The sequence below is a fragment of the Tursiops truncatus genome, chromosome 13, assembly GCF_011762595.2.
Source record: "Tursiops truncatus isolate mTurTru1 chromosome 13, mTurTru1.mat.Y, whole genome shotgun sequence".
In the NCBI taxonomy this organism is placed as follows: domain Eukaryota; kingdom Metazoa; phylum Chordata; class Mammalia; order Artiodactyla; family Delphinidae; genus Tursiops; species Tursiops truncatus.
In genome coordinates, this window is record NC_047046.1 from 36,644,462 (window position 1) to 36,664,169 (window position 19,708).

At 36.5% G+C, this 19,708-nt stretch overlaps 1 long non-coding RNA gene across 1 annotated transcript in view; it reads right to left on the reverse strand.

The window, feature by feature from the left end:
- Positions 1 to 678: 678 nt before the first annotated feature.
- The window catches only part of LOC141276257 (uncharacterized), a 55,724-nt gene continuing 36,694 nt past the window's right edge, over positions 679 to 19,708 (reverse strand). The window contains exon 5 of the long non-coding RNA XR_012325526.1: positions 679 to 812. This is a non-coding gene — a long non-coding RNA (uncharacterized lncRNA). The remainder of the gene's footprint in view (positions 813 to 19,708) is intronic.

Here is a 19,708-nt window from a genome sequence, read left to right on the forward strand (position 1 = left end):
TTAGTCCTAGAGCAACATCCCTCTCACCAACTCTCTCTTTGCTAAATATTTTTTAAGGAGTCTATTTCTAGTTCTCTTTCCTTTGTTCCTCTTTTTCTCTTCAATAGCCTAGCTTTATTACCTTTAGATGTTTCAGTGCATGCAGTCTCAAAATTATATTAAATTACCAAATGTATAGCAGAGTTGTTGCAGATCAAAGTATTTACTTAAAATATTCAGAAGCAGTTTCCCCTCTCTTAGAAAGTCAATTTAGTTGCTCTTCGAGACCCATTTATATCACAGAGTGAAACACACACACACACATGCACTTTCTGAGCTGAGAATTTTATATAGAAAACAAAAACAGCAGGAATATCGATAAATGCACAAAATTTTAAATGCAGATTTTATCTAGAAGCAACGGAATGTTATGACTAAAAATGAAACCAAAAAGCAAATAGCCTATATCTGTGTTTTGGTTACCTGCTGCTGTGTAACAAAATACCCCAAAACTCAGTGGCTTAAACCAACACTCTAGTATTCTCTCTCATAGTTCTGTGTATTCTGGGTTCAACAGGGTGGTTCTCACTTCGAGTCTCTCCCTGGATTCAGTTAAACAACATGCTGGAGCTGGGATGGAGCTATCTGAAGGCTTAACTGGCCTAGACAACACCTTCACTCACACATCTTTACCTCAGGTGGGCTGAGTGGAATAGCTGAGGAATATCCATACATCTCCATTTCTCCATGTGGCCTCACTTCTGGATACCTTGAGAGTTTGCTTATAGCATGGTGGCAGTCGGCTTCTCCCAGAGCACTTGTTTCCAAGAGACCTAGGTGAATGCAAGACATCTTATGACCTTGCCTCAGAAGTCAGGCAGCATCACTTTCACCACATTCCACTGGTTAAAAACTAGTCACAGGGCCATCCCAGATTCAAGGAGAGGGGACTGCTCAAGAATGTACACACTGGGAGGCATGGCTCAAGGGTGGGCCATCTGTGGAGACCAGCTAGGTCAGTCTCCAACAGTATTTGTTTAACAAGTGATATTTTAATTGAATTCTAAATTTTATGTCAAATGGGTGGTGCTCCAAGAATATAAAGAGACAGATAACTCAATGGATTTTATAAGATAATGTCTCACAATGATAGTTAACATTAGCAAATGAAAATGTGTTTGACTTCTAATTTTCTGTATTTATAAATAGTTCATATAAATAAAATTTATAGGTAATTCTTAAATCTTCATTTATGTCAGTATTAACAAACCCTATTTCTTTAAAAAAATAACTTTATAAAGAAGGTAATAAAAAGCATTTGTTGTATACTTCAATACAAAGGCTGTTTAAAAAAAAAGAGCACCTAATGCATTTGAGTTTTCTCTCTTTTGCTTTGGTACACATTCTAATAAGCAGTAGGCTGGCAAAAAAAAAAAATAGCATTAAACAATAACATGCCTAAAAGATGGCACAGAAAAATGAAGAGAGCTATTCCTTCCTGTTACTACTAGAAATGTAACAAAATGGGCTGCTAAGACTTGAGAGAGCCACGGATGTCAAAGAAAAACAATCTCTTTACCACAATATAAAAAGACATTCTTTGACTGTAAATTTTTATATCTCCCTCCTGAAAAGGCCTATGTTGCTTACAGTTGAGAGCAGGATGACTATGCATACTAATAATATGCCTTATTCCAGAACTCACTATTTGGTTAGAATTTATAACTTGATTTGGACCTGACTAGGGATATGATTCTGTTGACTAATCCATTTCTGTCTTAAAACAAGCAGATTATGTTTGTCAGTTTTTGAATACTATTAGGTTAATTCAATTTAGGAAAGCAAATTGGTTTAGTGTGTTATTTTTAAGAGGAAAAATTATTCCAAACCTAAGATACAGAGTAGAGATGTGTGCCTTCCTGAAGTGTTTAGAGTCAATGAAGTTTCCTTTCATAGGATGTACCATGACCCCAGGTGTAAATCGAATACCCCCAAAGTTTCTGCAGTTTTGAAAATCTGATGGGAGAGCAGAGTTTGTAGGTTGCCTGAGAATAAAGATAATAATTTTTTTCTGATTATGTTAGAAAAAGAAAGAATAACTTCTTGAACTAGGTAAGATGACATGCTTTCTGCTGGTCTATGTCTTGGTCCTCATTAAACCTAAAGATTACTCATCATACTGTGAGTTTAAATTTATCTTTATAAAACTTTTCAAGATGTCAGTTTAAACATGTAAGTGCGTGGTATTCCAAGAAATGAGAGTTAAGAGTATTGATTATTCTGTCATTTTCAGGAATTCAGATGATGTTTTCAGTCTCTTATGCCTCAATAACTGATTTGTGTCTAAACTGTATGGACATCATTCTGTTTTCCCAGTAACTATATAACATGGACAATAGTGTTTCAACAGAGGAGATAAACCACAACCCAGATAATTTGTTGCATTATATTTTATTTTGCAAATTTTCAGGAAAAATAAATGTATATTTTCTCTTTTTTGACATAGCCACTTTCAAATTAAGTAACAGTATTCAGATATTTCATTAGCTATAGTAATAATCTCACCTCAACACATGATGCTTTTTATTACTGGTTATTTGGGGGACAGATTGTTGTGTAATATCAGAAAAAAATTGTATTAAAAGAGACGAATGTATCAGGATTAGTTTGTAGAAATGGAGTCTATTAAGCCAGTGAACATTTACAAGTCTATGTCACTCTGGAGGAACAAACAGTTAAGGACAGGAAGACTGCAGAAATATTTACTTTCTTGTGACTCTGTGTGAGTTAAGCAAGGAATGAAGTAGGAAATTGACAGTGGAACAGAGAATTTATCTTGCAATAAACCATACAGGCCTAATTCTTGGTTGTCCTGGTAACAGTGCCACCTCCTCGTAACAAGGGTATGACGATGAGAAAAGACTTAAGCAAATGAAGTAACTACAGATAAAAGGTAGAGCAATACATGGTCTGGATCAGGGTTAGCAAATTACTCACTGTGGGCTCTTCTTATGTAGCCCTCAAGCTAAAAATGTCTGTTACATTTTAAAAGGGTTATAAAAAGAAAACAAAAAAGAGAGGACAAGGAGACCATATGTGGCCCGTAAGGGCTAAAATACTTTCTGGTCCTTTGCAAAAAGAGATGGCAGACTCCTAGACTACATCACTGTACTTGAGGGACACCTGCAGGGAGGTTGAGGAGAGGTATGCGTGATAAGTAGGACATATGCATGATAATAGGAACACAAGGAGTACGGGCTTAGATTTTGCTTCAAGAAGTTAGACTGCATCTTTATGCTTGCAAATAACTTAGGTATTGCACACCTACTGCATCTCTGGATGAATATGATTGTAGTCAATTTAAATATTTATTTAAGTATTTGCAGATATACGTTGCTCAAGCATAATAGTCTTGTAGCTACTGCAAATTATTCTCTTAAATTAGTTCTTCATTTCTTGTCTTAGGAAAAACCTAAAGACCTATAAACTACCATGCCCAGGCTCCCTTGCAGCTAAGGTTCTGGATGTAAATTAGGTTTCACTGCTTGGATACTCTCAGATGAAATTTGAAAAACAAAAACTATTGTTACTGGCAAGCCAGGTCATGGTGACATGATGGTTAAGACAGTTCTGGTGACTGGAATAAGTGCCTGAGTGTCCAGTCACCAGTTTGGTAAGTGTGAAGGCAGTTGTGAGAACAGTAATCACGGAAGCAACAGTGGCTAACAGAACTCTGTGTATTTTGTTCACAGCTATAATGATCTGCTCTTCTAAGTCCTTTTACACACTTAAATCCCAGTATTGAATCTCTTTCTATGTGAAATTGGAGTGACTTACGTTTCATGCACTAAACTCTGATTGTAATAGTGAGTCAGCTGCTACTATCTGACTACACTTGCCTCTTCACTAATTTCGATGATGAGAATGATTAAAATACCCTTTCATTCCTCTTCTCTGATGATTTTCTTCAGTCAAAAATACCTTTTTGGAGACCCTGGCTTTTAAGGTTTCACCTTGGGCAATAATATCTGTAAGCCTCCTCTTGTGGCAGATAATTGTACAGGCATCATTTTGAAGTTCATACTAATATTTAACATTAGTATACTAACATATTATGAACATTTCAAATTCATAACTCCAGTACAAGAAGTTTCCTACGTTTCTCTTCAGAAACACTCTGAAAATACAGAGCACATTGATGTGTACAATCAAATAAACTGCAATCCTACAAAATGCACACCAGAAAGGAATGAGAAACATAGGTCAAAAACACATTAGAGCAGAGTATGAGGCAGTGTGCCATAACCCCAAGTAGAAAACGTAAGCAATAATGTTTAGCAAGTGTCCCCATTAAAAAAGCTGAATGCACAGCAGCAGAAGACAGATAGTCCCTGGTGAGAAGCAGTGAGGAATATATCAGTGAGCACGAAGCAACCATGCTCTTTGGAAAACTAAGAGGCAAAAGGAACAGAATAAATCTCTTACCAACTAACAGCTATTGTCATTATCTAAAAAACATCCCATTTAAAGAGCCAGCATGGAAACAGCTATGGGTCATTCTTCGTTGCTACCTTCATACACTTGGGAAATTTTTTCCCAATAGATGACAGTACCCAATCATCTGTAAGATGCATATATGCTCTTAGTTGAAACTATTTATAGTAGAATATATAATCCCATACATCTGCATTCAGTCCCTTCCCATTATTCTCTATAAGAGCTTTAGAACCAAGATATGTAGGAGAATGACTGCTAATTTGACAATGACTTACTTTAAACTAAACCATATTAGGATACCTCTGAACTCAGATGACAGAATATTAAAATCTGAATTATGCTATGAAGCCACGTGGAACAACAAATATTAGTCTTACCAATAACACAAAGGAGAAAAACATTAAATTTATCCCTTAAGATAAGGAGTTAAAAGATGTAAATTCAATGAAAAGGTGATAACTTCCAAACACCATCAACCTGTATGGGATCTCATCTAACAAGTAAAGTGGTTCATCCTACTCCCCAAAACTAGATCACCACTCTTACACCGCATTCAACTTATCTTATTTCTATCACTAACACTGTAATTTATTTAGCTTTCATTTATTCATTCAATAAATATTTATTAAGCACCTACCTTATACCAAGGACTGTGCTACAAAATGAGAATACAGCAGAAAAAAGAATAAGAAAAACATGGTTGCTCTGCCTGGCTAGCAGATCTTGACACATTGTTAACGGAAAACCCACCCCATCTGCACACCCCCTCCCGAAAAAAAAAAAAAAAAAAACCTTTGCTCATGACTGAATTTTTGCCAATGTAATAGTAGTAGTTCCTTTTAACTTCTAGGTTTATGGAACTTGCTTGAAAATAGAGTCAATGGCTAATGTTACGAGGTTGGAAACAGTGCACTCTGCCCACTTTACAATAAGATTTTTCCACTATACTGCATTTTCTATAGCCTTGTTTATAAAAACAAAATATGTACCAATTATGAAGCTTAACAACCATCTCCCTACTGTATGGAACTTTAGTAGGGGTGTCATTTTCCTATTTGCCTCATTAGTACCTCTAATCACCATGACTCAGAGACTACAATTCCTAAAAACAGAAACTGGAAAGAAAATACTATTGTTCAATAAGAACACATTTTATCTTGGTCAATATGTCCCACAATCCAGATGCTGGAGGTTAGATATTTCCACATCTTAAGTGAATGTAATAACTCAGAGCATGCTAATGTCCCTGCAAAGACAACTAGAAAAATCTAATAAACTAGAATTCTAGAGAAGAGAGAACATTTCTTAGATGAGCTTACAATCACCCAGGGGCATTTACCAATTCTGAGAGTGGGCTGAGGATCAGGTTTAGCCCAAGAAAAAGTCTCTTCTGGAGGTAAAAGAAAAGTATAAAGACCTTAGTAGCCATGTGGAGCTGGAATAATAAATTCCAAACTTAAGGGGCCTCAAATTCACTGTATGTTTCTTTCAAAGAGTATTTGTTGAGTTTTGGAGCTGTGTCAGAGGCTAAGAAGTCAGAATGAAAGCTTATAAAGGTAATAGTAAATCTCCTGTAGTCTCACAGTACAGATAAAGAATGTTTTGGAAAGAGGGCCTTCCTCATTCACATGCCAGTCTCCCCATCAAGATATTTGCCATATTCTGAAGCTACATGGGGCTGGACTCTGGAGCTCTGGCCTAGGAAAATCAAAAATACAGAGTCGAATCTCCTAAATGCTTTGAAGAACACAGACACAAACACTTTAAAAACATTTAGTCAAAAGCCTAGAATGTTCCTAAAAGAACATGAGAGAAACAAAAGTAGACTAATCCATATGAAAACTATAATCCCTCTTAACTCCAGTTCAGTCCTTGATGGGCTTGAAGTGATCAACTCCTAAGTCCTAAATGCCTAGCAGAGGAAAGTGAGGCATCTCCCTGATGGAAGATCATAGGGCAAACTACTGCCCAAAAATTGGAAACACAGACAGCACGCTAATGCTCCTTCAAAGACAACTAGAAAAATCTAATAAACTAAAATTCTAGAGAAGAGAGAACACTTCTTAGATGAGCTTACAATCACCAGGAGCATTTACCAATTTAGAAAGTGGGCTAAGGATCAGGTTTAGCCCAAGCAAAAAGTCTCTGCTGGAGGTAAAAGAAAAGCATAAAAACTTTAGTCATACTAGGAATTCTAGATAATGCAATAAGACAAGAAAGAGAAGTGAAAGGTATATAGATTGGAAGGAAAAAACAAAATTATCTTTGTTCACAAATGACATGGTTGCCTATGTATAAAGTTTAAAAAGAGTCAACAGGGCTTCCCTGGTGGCGCAGTGGTTGAGAGTCCGCCTGCCGATGCAGGGGACACGGGTTCGTGCCCCCGTCCGGGAAGATCCCACATGCCGCGGAGCGGCTGGGCCCGTGAGCCATGGCCACTGAGCCTGCGCGTCCGGAGCCTGTGCTCTGCAATGGGAGAGGCCACAACAGTGAGAGGCCCGCGTACCGCAAAAAAAAAAAAAAAAAAAGAGTCAACAGAAAAACTCCTGAAACTAATGAGTGATTAAAGCAAGTTTTCAAGGTACAAGTTAAATATTTAAACCCAATTACTTTCCTACATATCATCAATAAACAAGTGGAATTTTAAATTGCAAAACATACCATTTACATTAGCACCCAAAAAATGAAATATGTAGGCATAATTCTATCAAAATATGTACAAGATCTATATAGGAAAATTATAAAACTCTGAAATTATAAAACTCTGATGAAAGACATTAAATAAATGGAGAAATATTTCATGTTCATGGATAGGAAGACTCAACATTATAAGAATATCAATTCTTCCCAACTTTATCTATAGACTCAATGTAATTCCAGTCAAAATTCCAGCAAGTTATTTTGTGAATGTCTACAAACTAATTCTAAAGTTTATGTGGAAAGGCAAAGACTTATAATGGCCAACATAACACTGAAAAGAACATAGTTGGAGCACTGACACTACCTAACTTCAAGACTCTCTATATGGTAATCAAGACAATGTGGTATTTGTGAAAGAACAGACAAATAGATCAATGGAACAGAAAACATCCCAAAAATAGAACCACATAAATATAGTCAACTGCCCTTTGACAAAGGAGCAAAGGTAATACAGTTTACAGGAGAAAGGATAGTCTTTTCAACAAACGGTGCTGAAACAGAATCCACATGCAAAAAACAATCTAGACATATAATATCTGCCTTCCACAAACATTAACTCAAAATGAATCACAGACCTAAATATAAAATGCAAAACTATAGACTCCTAAAAGATAACAGCAGAAAATCTAGGTGACCTTTGTTTGGTGATGACTTTTTTTTCCCCCAGACACCATGTTTTTTTTTAATTTTAATTTTTTACATATACATGTATCTGTTCTTTTTCAAACTCTTTTCCAATTTAGGTTACTACAGAGTGTTGAGCAGAGTTCACTGTGCTATACAGTAAATCCTTGTTCGTTATCTATTTTAAATATAGCAGTGTGTACACGTGTGTACATGTGTGTACAATTGTACAATTGTGTGTACAATCCCAAACTCCCAATCTCTCCCTACCCCTCCCCCTTTCCTCCTGGTAACCATAAGTTCGTTCTCTAAGTCTGTGAGTCTGTTTTTATTTTGTAAATAAGTTTGTTTGTATGGCAATGACTTTTTAGATACAACACCAAAATCACAACCCATGAAAGAAAAAATTGAGAGTTTGGACTTTATTCAAATTAAAAACTTCAAACACACTGGAGAGGATGAAAAGACAAGAAAAAAAATACGAGAAAATGTTTGCAAGCATATAAATGATCAAGAATTAATATCAAAAATGTACAAGGAGGGCTTCCCTGGTGGCGCAGTGGTTGAGAGTCCCCCTGCCGGTGCAGGGGACACGGGTTCGTGCCGCAGTCCGGGAGGATCCCGCGTGCCACGGAGCGGCTGGGCCCGTGGGCCACGGCCACTGGGCCTGCGCTTCTGGAGCCTGTGCTCCACAACGGGAGAGGCCACGGCTGTGAGAGGTCCACGTACCACAAAAAAAATAAAATGTACAAGGAGCTCCTCAATAAGAAAACCAAAAACTCAAGTAAAAACAATAGCTCGGTATATGTATAACTGATTCACTTTGTTATAAAGCAGAAACTAACAAACCATTGTAAAGCAATTATACTCCAATAAAGATGTTTTAAAAAACAGAAAAACAAACAATAGCTCGTGATCTGAACAGACATCTAACCAAAGAAGATAGACATATACAAATTATACAGATGGCAAAGATGCTCGCCCTCATGAATTATTAGGGAAATACAAATTAAAACTAAATGAGGGGACTTCCCTTGTGGCGCAGTGGTTGAGAATCCGCCTGCCAATGCATGTTCGAGCCCTGGTCTTAGGAAGATCCCATATGCCGCATAGCAACTAAGCCTGTGCACCACAACTACTGAGCCTGCACTCTAGAGCCTACAAGCCACAACTACTGAGCCCACGTGCCACAGCAACTGAAGCCCATGTGCCTAGAGCCCATGCTCCGCAACAAGAGAAGCCACCTCAGTGAGAAGCCTGAGCACCGCAACGAAGAGTAGCCCCCACTCGCAGCAGTGAAGACCCAACACAGCCAAAAATATAAATAAATAAATTTATTTTAAAAAATAACTAAATGAGATAACCAATATTCTGTGATAACCTATATGAGAAAAGAATCTGAAAAAGTGAATATATGTATATGTAGAACTAAATCATTTTGCTGTACACCCGAAACTAACACAACATTGTAAATCAACTATACTCCAATAAAATTAAAAAAAACAAGAAACTGAATGAGATACCACTACATGACTGTTAGAATGGGTAAAATCCATAAAACTGACTATATCAAACGCTGACTAGAATGTGAAACAAAAACAACTCTCATTCTTTGATGATACAAATGCAAAATATTACATCCAACTTGGAAGGCAGTTTGGCAGTTTCTTACAATGTGAAGCACAGTCTTGCCATATGATCCACACACCGGGTTCCTCGGTATTTAACCAAGTGAGTTGAAAACTGATGACAACCCAAAAACATGCACACAAATGTATAGAGCAGGTTTTTCAAAATTGCAAATGACTGTAAGCAACCAAGATGTCCTTCAATAGGTGAATGGATAAACAAATTGTGGTACAGTCATACAATGAAATATTCAGTGAAGAAAAGAAATTAGTTTCCAGGAACCAAAAACAAACGAAAGAACCATAAATATATATTGCTGAGTTAAAGAAGCTGGTCTAAAAGGCTACCTATTATATAATTTCAACTAAGACATTCTGAAAGGGCAAAACTATAGAGACAGTAAAAATATGAGCAGAGGCAAGGGCTCAGCAGGATGGAAGGAGGTAGGGTACACAGGGATGCATAGGTGGAACACAGGAGAGTTTAGGACAGCAAACTGTATGATACTCTAACAGCAAATACACGAAATCATACATTTGTCAAAATCTATAGACCTGTGCATCACAAAAACTGACTCCTAATGTAAACCAATCAATATTGGTTCATCAGTTGTAATAAATGTAACACAGTAATGCAAGATGTTAATAATAGGGGAATCTGTAAGCTGGGGGAAGAGGGAGTTAAGGGAATACTATGCTCAGTTTTTTGTAAACAAATTGTTGTAAAAATTAAAGCCTATTAATTACTGAAATACTCATTCTAAAGTAATCTGTTAAAAAATTATTACATATCCATTTGGAGTTCATATTATTTAGAACTTATGAATAAATGATGTATGCACCATATGTATACTTGGACTTTTTTTCTTTTTAAATAAACTTCAAATCTTTAAATACTTGGATATTTAGATCCTAACCCAAGGAACTAATATAGCATATATTGTCTCATAGCTCTGATATTTTGGCTAGTAAATATTATAAAAAGAAGTTATTATTACTGATTCAAAGTGAATAACATCATTTCTTACAAAATTAAAAATCGTCTACACTGTTCCAACACCTAGGTATTTGAAAACACACCCAAAGATACTAATCATCTCACATGCATAATTGAAATTGCTGCAATACATAATTCTGACAAATAAAGCTCAGAAGAGTCACAGAAACTGCTAGAGACCTGAAATTAAAGACATAAAGAAAATCAAAACAATCTAAAAATGTATACTGTTGGTGAAGAAGGGAGAAAGGGCATTTAATCTGTGAGGGCAAATGATTTAAGGGAATTGTCATTTTTAACCAACTGACTCAAAACACCACACATTTTTTTCATAACCATAAAAGGAGGAAAAGTAACAAGGGAGTTTTTTCTTTTATTCTCTTTTTTTAATTGTTTTTATTTCAATCTCAAATTTATAGAAAATTTTCCAGTACAGTATGAAGAACTTCTTTGCTTCAACGAATTGAGACTAAGTTGGAAACCTGATGCCACATCAGCCCCAAAACAGTGTGTACTTCCTACAAACGAGGACTGTTGCTTTCACAACTACCATACAATTACCAAAATTCAAGAATTTGATTGATCTGATACTAACATCTAATTGTCAGAAACTATTCAAGTTTCACCAATTGTGTCAATGGTGTACTTTATAACAAAAGGATCTACATCAATCCTATGTTGTATCTACTTGCAGTGTCATTTCAGAGTCTATCAGTCTGGAACAGTTTCTCCACCTTTCCTTGATTTTTATGACAATGACACTTTAGAAATCCCAGGCTGTTTCATGGTCTGTTCTTTAATTTGGATTTGCCTGATTTGTCCTTATGATTTGATACCAATAATACACCTTTGCCAAGAATATCACAGAAGTGAGGTGTTCCTCTCATTGTATCCTATCAGGTGGCACTTGATTTTGATTTATCCCATTACTGATAATGCTATGTATATTTTATCACAATAAAAATATAGAAAAATATATAACATGCATTGATTCAATATTTAATATTTCAATATACCTAGTAGATTTAAATGATGTCACATTACATAAAAGCTTTTCATTTTACTAAAATAAAAAAGTCACTTCTTTTCCCTTAGTTTTTCCTATAGCCCTTAGTTCTTAACTTCATATTATACCAATGTACTTATTTCATAATTCATCAGATAATATAGCTACTGTTAAAAATCCTTTAAAGATCTTAATAAGCAATGAATAATTTTATAAAAGTCATTACCCCACCATCCCCTACCCCAACTAGTCTATTTTGAAATTACTGATTTTCACATGTGGAGTTTCTTAAATAAACACCTGTGTTGTAAAAACATTTTGTTTCAGCTGTCTTAAAAGTGGTGATTCAGTTGTTGGCTTGTAATCTCCTAAAGTTTTTATTCACAAAGAAGACTCATCATTTTCAAAACAAAAAGTCAGTATATGAAATAGTCATCATTCTGACTAAATAAAGATTTATAAAGGCATAACAGATTTTATTTACTGCAATTACATGAGGGCTATTTCTCACAGAAAACAAACAGAAGGTATTGCCTCCTTCACTATTATAGCATTAAGTTTTTACCAAGAAATAATTTTATTTCATGTAGCTTCATTTATCAATGCTAAAGTTTACAATGTCCAAATAAAAGAGTAATGATAATAATTTCCACCTGTAGGTTTTAAGTTTCCAAAGAGTTTCCATATGCTTGCTTCTTTTGATGAAGACAATCTTGTGACACAATTTCAGTAGGTTTTATTCATATATTTTATACATGAGATAACTGAGGTTTAAAGAATTCTAATTGGTTATCTATGATTTCACACTAAAAGACCTCCATCTTAAACCAGGATTCTGTTCACCACCTTCACACTACCTCTCACGGCTATGATGACAGAAAACCTTTATCCCCAGCTTACCACTACTTACAACCTGCTTCATTAGCAATAAAGAAGGCTGGCAGGAAAAGTGTGTGGAATTGTGTGATTCCAACATTACCAAAGAAGGAACATCTCAAAGAACATATCTTATAGTAGCCATTGACATACTTTTTACATAATAATAAAGAGTCCAAAAAAAAAAAAAAGAAGAGTCCACAAAAGGAGACCTACCACTTCTGCAGGCATCATCCTATTTGATCGTTACAATATACATGTGAGGTAGCAGGCAAGACAGATGTTAACATGCCTGCTTATTTGGTAGACAAAGAAACCAAAACACAACCAGTCAAGTGTGTGGCATGGCTGTGTTGGGATACAGTGCTCATGGTGCCTAGATTTTCTCAGTACAAATCCTGGGTTATTTTACTTCATTAACGTGGAAGATGAAAAAAAACAGAGTGGATTTTATTACCTACATTATCTAATATTTCTGATGCCTAATGATGAACTCCCATGTTTAATGAATATTTTCCAATCTGAAGTTTTCAATTTTTACTTCTAGAAAATATTTTTCTATTAAAAATTATTCCCAAATAGTTCTGCTTGTTTTAAGATATTCAGCTGAATTCAGGAAATCCTTCATTTTCACTGCAGACATCTGTAATGCTTAAGATCTCAAGCCAGTTAGTGAGTAAAGGAACTTGTTTTTCTAGTTCTTTTTTTCCAAAGGATAAAAATGAAGAGTTTTCTCCTGAGAAAAGTGAGAAGCTGAAATATTTTCAGCCAAAAGGAACACTATTGAAAAGGTAAGATGTACACAACAAAATCCTGAGGTAACATCCTATATAACTAGAGATCGAATTCCCCCCTCGGTAATTACATAAATCATGTTTATGGGATGCTGCTTTTCACTAAATGGATAAATCATGGTTGCTAAGGGCTGAATGTACCCATGTTCCATGTACTCCCTGTGCTCCCTCTTGAAATCCTGTTTTCTTGAACCACGAATTTCAGCCTCTGGCTGCCAAGTATTTTTATGTCTTCAATAAACTAAACTGAACCAAGCTATTCTTACTGAATCGCAAACTATCAGAAACCAAATGTAGCTGTTGGTGTATCACCGTGGGAAATAAAAACTTATTATGTTCATTTTGCATGTAACCTAGGCAGTTGCATTTGCAAGCCATCAACATTTGCAAGGGCTGTTTCAGGTCTGGAGAGATTGCATAGGAGGCCTCATCACAGTTTCTGTACATGCTTTGGATTCCTAAGCCACCTGCCACAGAACTCGTTGTGCAGGAATTGAAGAATCAAAGTCCTCTTCCAGGCTGCAATGATATTTGCTTCACTCGTTTAAAGTAACCGTGTCCTTCATGCACACAAAAGTGAGCCCTATTTTTAAAAAATAATAACAATGTATAAAATAAAGCAATGAAGGGTGGGCAATAGCAGCATGGATGGACTGCATGAGGTGAAAAGCACCAACAGATTTCATGCCATAAGCATTCCATCACCAAGGACACCATAAAAGAAATACAATTTCCAGAAAAACAATGACTTTAAAACATCTTGCTAAAGAGAAAGAAAACAATTGTTTTTCCCAACACAATATCTACTGAACAAGTAGTATGACTATTAGCTAATATCTTCAGTGGAAGCCAGAAGTAGGTATAAAGGCCAGACCCAGATTAGAGCAACTATCTACTTAATTATCAAAGTTTCTCCTAGCCAAAGAGCTAAACCATAGCTGAGTAATCCAATACAGCATGAGATTCCTAAGCTTTATAAAATGTTTCAGAAGATAAATACACAAAACTTGGAGGCTTCCTCAAATTTTATCTTACTCTCTGGTGAGAGAATAAAATTAATCTTTTCATTAACTATTTAAAGGAAGAAGAGCATTAATCTTCCGCTAATATATTTTACACATTATACAGTAAAAACACATTATTCTAGTTAATTTTTCTACTGCTTCTGTGACCAAATTCATCTACTTCAGAAAGGACATGAAGTCCATGCAATAAAGCTTTATTTTTTCCAGATAGAAATGAGTTTGTATTCAAGCCTACTGACAATGATATTAGAACAATCTGAATCTATCACTTATAATATTAGGTTCTCTCCAAAGGTCTTTTTCAAAACAACTAGGCAAAAGTCAACAAATCTAAAGGAATAGGAAATCTCACTTTCCTTTTATTAAGAAGATAAACAATATTCTAAAAAGGAAACAGCCAAACACAAATAGAAAATTGAGTGTCTAGTCCATACCAAAAAATTACTGGCGTTTTCTCTTCTGGGTTATGCATGTATACAGAGCCCTCAGAGGTATTTCCAAATGATTTTAAAATGACAATTCCTCTCTTAACTGTAGTAGGCAGAATAATGACTCTCCAAAGATGCCTACATCTCAATCCCTGGAAACCCAGGAATCTGTTACCTTACATGGAATTAAGGCTGCAGATGGAATTAAATTTGCTAAATCAGTTGATCTTAAAATACAGAGATTATCATGGATTGTCCAAGTGGGCTCAATACAATCACAAGAATCCTTAAAAGTGAAGAGGGAGGCAGAAGAGTTGGTCAGTGATATAATGTAAGGACTATACCTGACGTTTCTATGTTTGAAGATAGAAGAAGGAGGCCACGAGTCAAAAAGACAATCTCTACGAGATGTCTCTACAGATGACAGCTTGCCTTGGAAGAGGCAAGGAAATGGATTCCCCCCTGGAGCCTCCATAAAGAAATACAGCCCTGCTTACACCTTGATTTTATCCCAGTGAGACCCATGTCAGACTTCTGACCTACAGAACTGTAAGAACATAAATTTGTGCTGTTTTAAGCCACTAAGTTTGTGATAATTTGTTACAGCAGAAAATAGGAATCTAATACACCAACCAAATTAAGATATTTTGAACATTTCCTTCTCTAAATTGCTATATATAATCAGAGGCTTGGAGTTTTTTTGCTTGTTTTTTTGTTTTTTGATTTTTTGCTGAGCTTAACGTGAAAAAATACATCTGTTTTTGGTTAAGAGGCTTTCTGGATGGGTCTCTATCCTGAGCCTTCTATCACGTTTCCACCATTTTCTAGGGCAGTGTTGGCAAATTTGTCTCTGTTAGTAGACAGTAAATAGTAAATAGTAAATAGTTTGGGCTTTGAAAACCATGCGGTCTCAGTTATAAGTACCCTACTCTGCCATTATAGCACTGAAGTAACCACTGACAACCATATAAATGAATCGATGTAGCTGTATTCTAATACAACTTTATTTACAAAAAAAAAGGCAGCATCCAGATTTGGCCTCCAGGCCATAGTTATTCAACTTCTGGTCTAGGGCCTTGGAGTTATTTGTTTCCTGTCCACTTCTAACTGGCCAGAACTTAATCCCATGTTCTAATTTATATATGGCTGTGAGTCAGTGAGAGACAGCTAAAAAAGTCAGTTTAACTGGGTGACTACCAAACAACTAACTTGGTGAACTATAGAAGTCTCTTCCATACCTTATTCATGCTTTGAGAAATTTTTTTTGATATTCCCATATGAGTTGTCTCACAGGCTCCACTAATCTTTGTACATACTACACGGTTATAGCACTCAATCAAAATCATTTAATTGTCCATTTGTCTATCTTCCCTACTGAACTATAAGCACCTACAGAGCAAAGATTCTACCAATTTACTTTTGTCTATTCTTGGAATACATCAGAGACATGAATAATTTTTCAAGGAGGGGCAAATTACCCAAAGCCTGAGGAAGACTGAAACCAGAACTACAAAGCAGAGATTTCCAGTTGGCATTTTTCTGTCAGTCATTACTTAATTACATAGCTCTATGTACAAACACCTGATTAAGTCTCTTCACACAGCTACTTATTACTGTATAAATATGCACAATCTCATACTGTTAACTCCTGCTTTTTCCTATTAAGGATGTCATTTCAGACCTACCTGCCTTATTTTTTAAACAGTTCTTAACCACTTGTAACTCTGGTTTATGCAAGCTCAGAGGCATGTCTGCTTAGTCAAGCAATTCACAATGCCTTTCAATCAAAAGTATTTAACATTCACAAGCTGTGCATCTCTGTTTTTTCCACGCTGGTTATCAATCATGTCTACAGCTCTAGAGCAGATCTCTGGATGCATCAAAACTAGAACACTGCCCAGGGGACTTCCTTCTCCTCTCTAGAGACCAGCGCCCTCTAGAAGAACACAGGGCTTAATTCATTCACTCAAGAAAGCTTGCTGAGCATCTTATTATGTGCCAGGTACTGTGTTAAATGCTAAGGATACACAATGAACAAGACAATCACAGCCATTGTCCTCAAAGAGCTGCCTATATGATGTCTAGAATCTCCATCTACTGAGCGTAAGCAAGCCCTTAGCACCTCCTGCCACTGTTCCCTCTGAAGAAAAAATATCCTGACGGGAACTCATGGTAAATTCTCCAGTGATCTCCTAACATCTCATCACTGTGATATCTGTACTGCAAAGATAAGGATACTGTTGTGGCCAAACTTTGGTTCAGATGTCAAGACTGATAAGACCATACAGGCACCATGAAGGTATTAAGATATTTATTACTCACAGAATGAGGCTTTCTGGGGAGAGCCAGGTCAAGCAGGTCTGAAAACAGCTTGATAGCAAAAAGGGGTAACTGACTTTGGCTTTTACTGTGGTTAAAAAGGTAGGGTTCACTAATGGTTCCCATAGGTGTGATGGCCTTGAGTGGTTTGAACTTCCCACCCACAGCAAAAGTGAGTGTTCACACTCTTTCTTGTCCAGATATGGGGCAAGAGGGAAGGAGGGAGGTGTGGGTCTTGAACACTGTCAGAAGTCAAATATCAAAAATGGAATCAGAGTCTTTATTACAGATATTGTCATTATTTTGTCACCATGGTGATTGCCCTAGTAACAAACAAAGCCTCTGGTAGCAAGGCAGTTTTTAAAAAGCCAATCTACAGAGATTGGAGAAAGCATCTTATGTCTCCACAGTGAATCAGTAAGTAATCATTTTGGCAGCGAAGAAAAAAAAAGTTAGTAGCAAGGATAGGGTCTGTCTGAGGAGAAGGTCAGTATCCTGGTGGACAAAAAAGTGCTCCCCATTTACATGTGTCAAGGCATAAGTCTGGTCCTAAATAAGCCAAGAAGGAACACACACACACACACACACACACACACACACACACACACACACACACACACACACACACACACACACACACACACACACACACACACACACACACACACACACACACACACTGATACCAGTGAGAGCTTAGAAAGATCACAACAAAACCTACCCCATCTAGAAGGAAGCAAAATGGAGAGTATATCCTAGTTAAATGATGAGGAGACCTGCCTCTAAAATACTGTTGTGCTTCCATAATTGATAACTTCCAATGATTTCATTCTGGATCAGAGTTTCAATTAAGTGACTATTTTAACTACTGAAACTTTAAAACATATGTAGCTCACACATCTTTGCCATGTAGCTATTGGTTAGCATTAGAATTCCATCATTTAATATTATCTGGGTTATAAGTAGCAGAATAGCCAATTAAAAAGGTTTAAACAATAACGTTGAGACTTCTGCTTCCACTCAGATGAATCTCTCCTCCTTAAATTTAAAAACCCTACATAAGCCAAAAAGCAAGCAAAGGAAGGCTCCAAAAGGAGGAAAGAAAGGAACCTTGACTTTGAGGAACATCATGGTGGTGAATTCTCTGGGTTTCCTTATCACCCTATATATCCTAGACAGGGGACTACAGAAGTCTCTGATCCAGAATTGCCAACAAGCACATACAAAAAGGAACTCTAAGACATACCTGTTTCCCCTAGCCAAAGAACTGAGGAAAGGGTACCCTAATACCAGAAAACCTTTTTGGCAATACCTAACCTACTCCAACCAAATGCCAACAGAAAAACCACATAACCCTTGCCTAGCAGTTTCAAAGGGGCCAAGGAGGGGAGTTGATCTTCATTTCTTTGCCCAGTGGAAGCAGGCGATGATTTAATTCTCCATCAGGGTGGTGTAAGAGGGGTCCTGGGATGAGCTGAGCCTCCACCTCCAGCCAATAACTAAAAGACTTAACAAGGTGGTGCAAGGCAGAGCTACTTATCCCTGGGCTTCACCACCACTCCCCCACTCCAATGTCAGCAAGGCCTAGTGAGCCTCCACCTGACATCCACGAGGTGTCCAAGGTCATGCAAATCCAGGTGAGAAAACACTCCACTTCCTCCTCTTCTGGTGTCAGAGAGGACCACTGCCATTCAGCTCAATTAAACTGAAGAAGCAAGAGGTCCCCCACATCTCTGGTGGGTAATTTCTCCTCTAAAGAAATTCAGACTAGTCAACACCAATTTCAGTGAGTTTTCTGAACTGCACAAAAGGGATATCCTGTGAGTAGCACTTCATAGGTCCACTCAATATATCACACAATACTTCTTGCACTATTCCCATTTGTTTTTTAAAAAATTCCCTCCTTTTCTTTCTCCTTCTTCACTACAGTTTCCATCAATTGTTATTACGTATTACATCTATTATTATATGTGTTATTATGTGTTATACTGAATATCAGTTATAAGTGAAAAGTCAATACCATGAACATCAAGAAGAAACAGTGATTTATCGCAAAAAATATGCCACACTTCATTTTTTAAGATCTCATGCATATCAGCCCATATGTTCATTTATTCATCCAACAAATATTTATTAGCTGCCTACTATGGATTGGCATGTAAACTTGTTCCCAGTAAATGAGTCAGCTGAGAATGGAAATGTTAATATATTTAAATGTCAATATTGCATGTCAATATTTGTCTGAATAAATGTGGCCCCAGTACAATCACTGTTGTCACAAAGCATGTGTATAGACATCAAGAAACAGACCTAGGAGGGAGGCTGGGACATACATCTACCCTGTTCCTCAGTAATCTTAAGCCCATGGAACCGGGGCTCTGTGTTCCTCTGCTATACTCCATAAAGGTTTGAAAAGTGTCTTGAATGCATCTAACACAAAACAAGTGATGCAGATTGAACTTCTGACATTTTTTTAAAGATTTTTTATTATTCATAGCAAAGATTACGTATAATATCAGATTTATTAGTAAACAAAAACTAAACAATACAGTTTGGACAAGTACCCTGATATTTACGGGTTTAAACACCATAGACAAATTTTCACATTTAAGAATGTGAAAACGCTGTCTACCAAATTATAGACCAAATGTCATATGAGGAAAGAAATGTACTAGGTTACATTGACAGTACCCTCGGCATGGGTTTTAAAGAAAATACTATGAACATTGCCAGTTTGAAGCAGCCTCAACCAGTTGCCCAGAACAGAGTTAAAGATGTAAATATAATGAGTATTCTTGATAGTCTTTCCCCTACAAAACTAGAAGACAGTTTTCT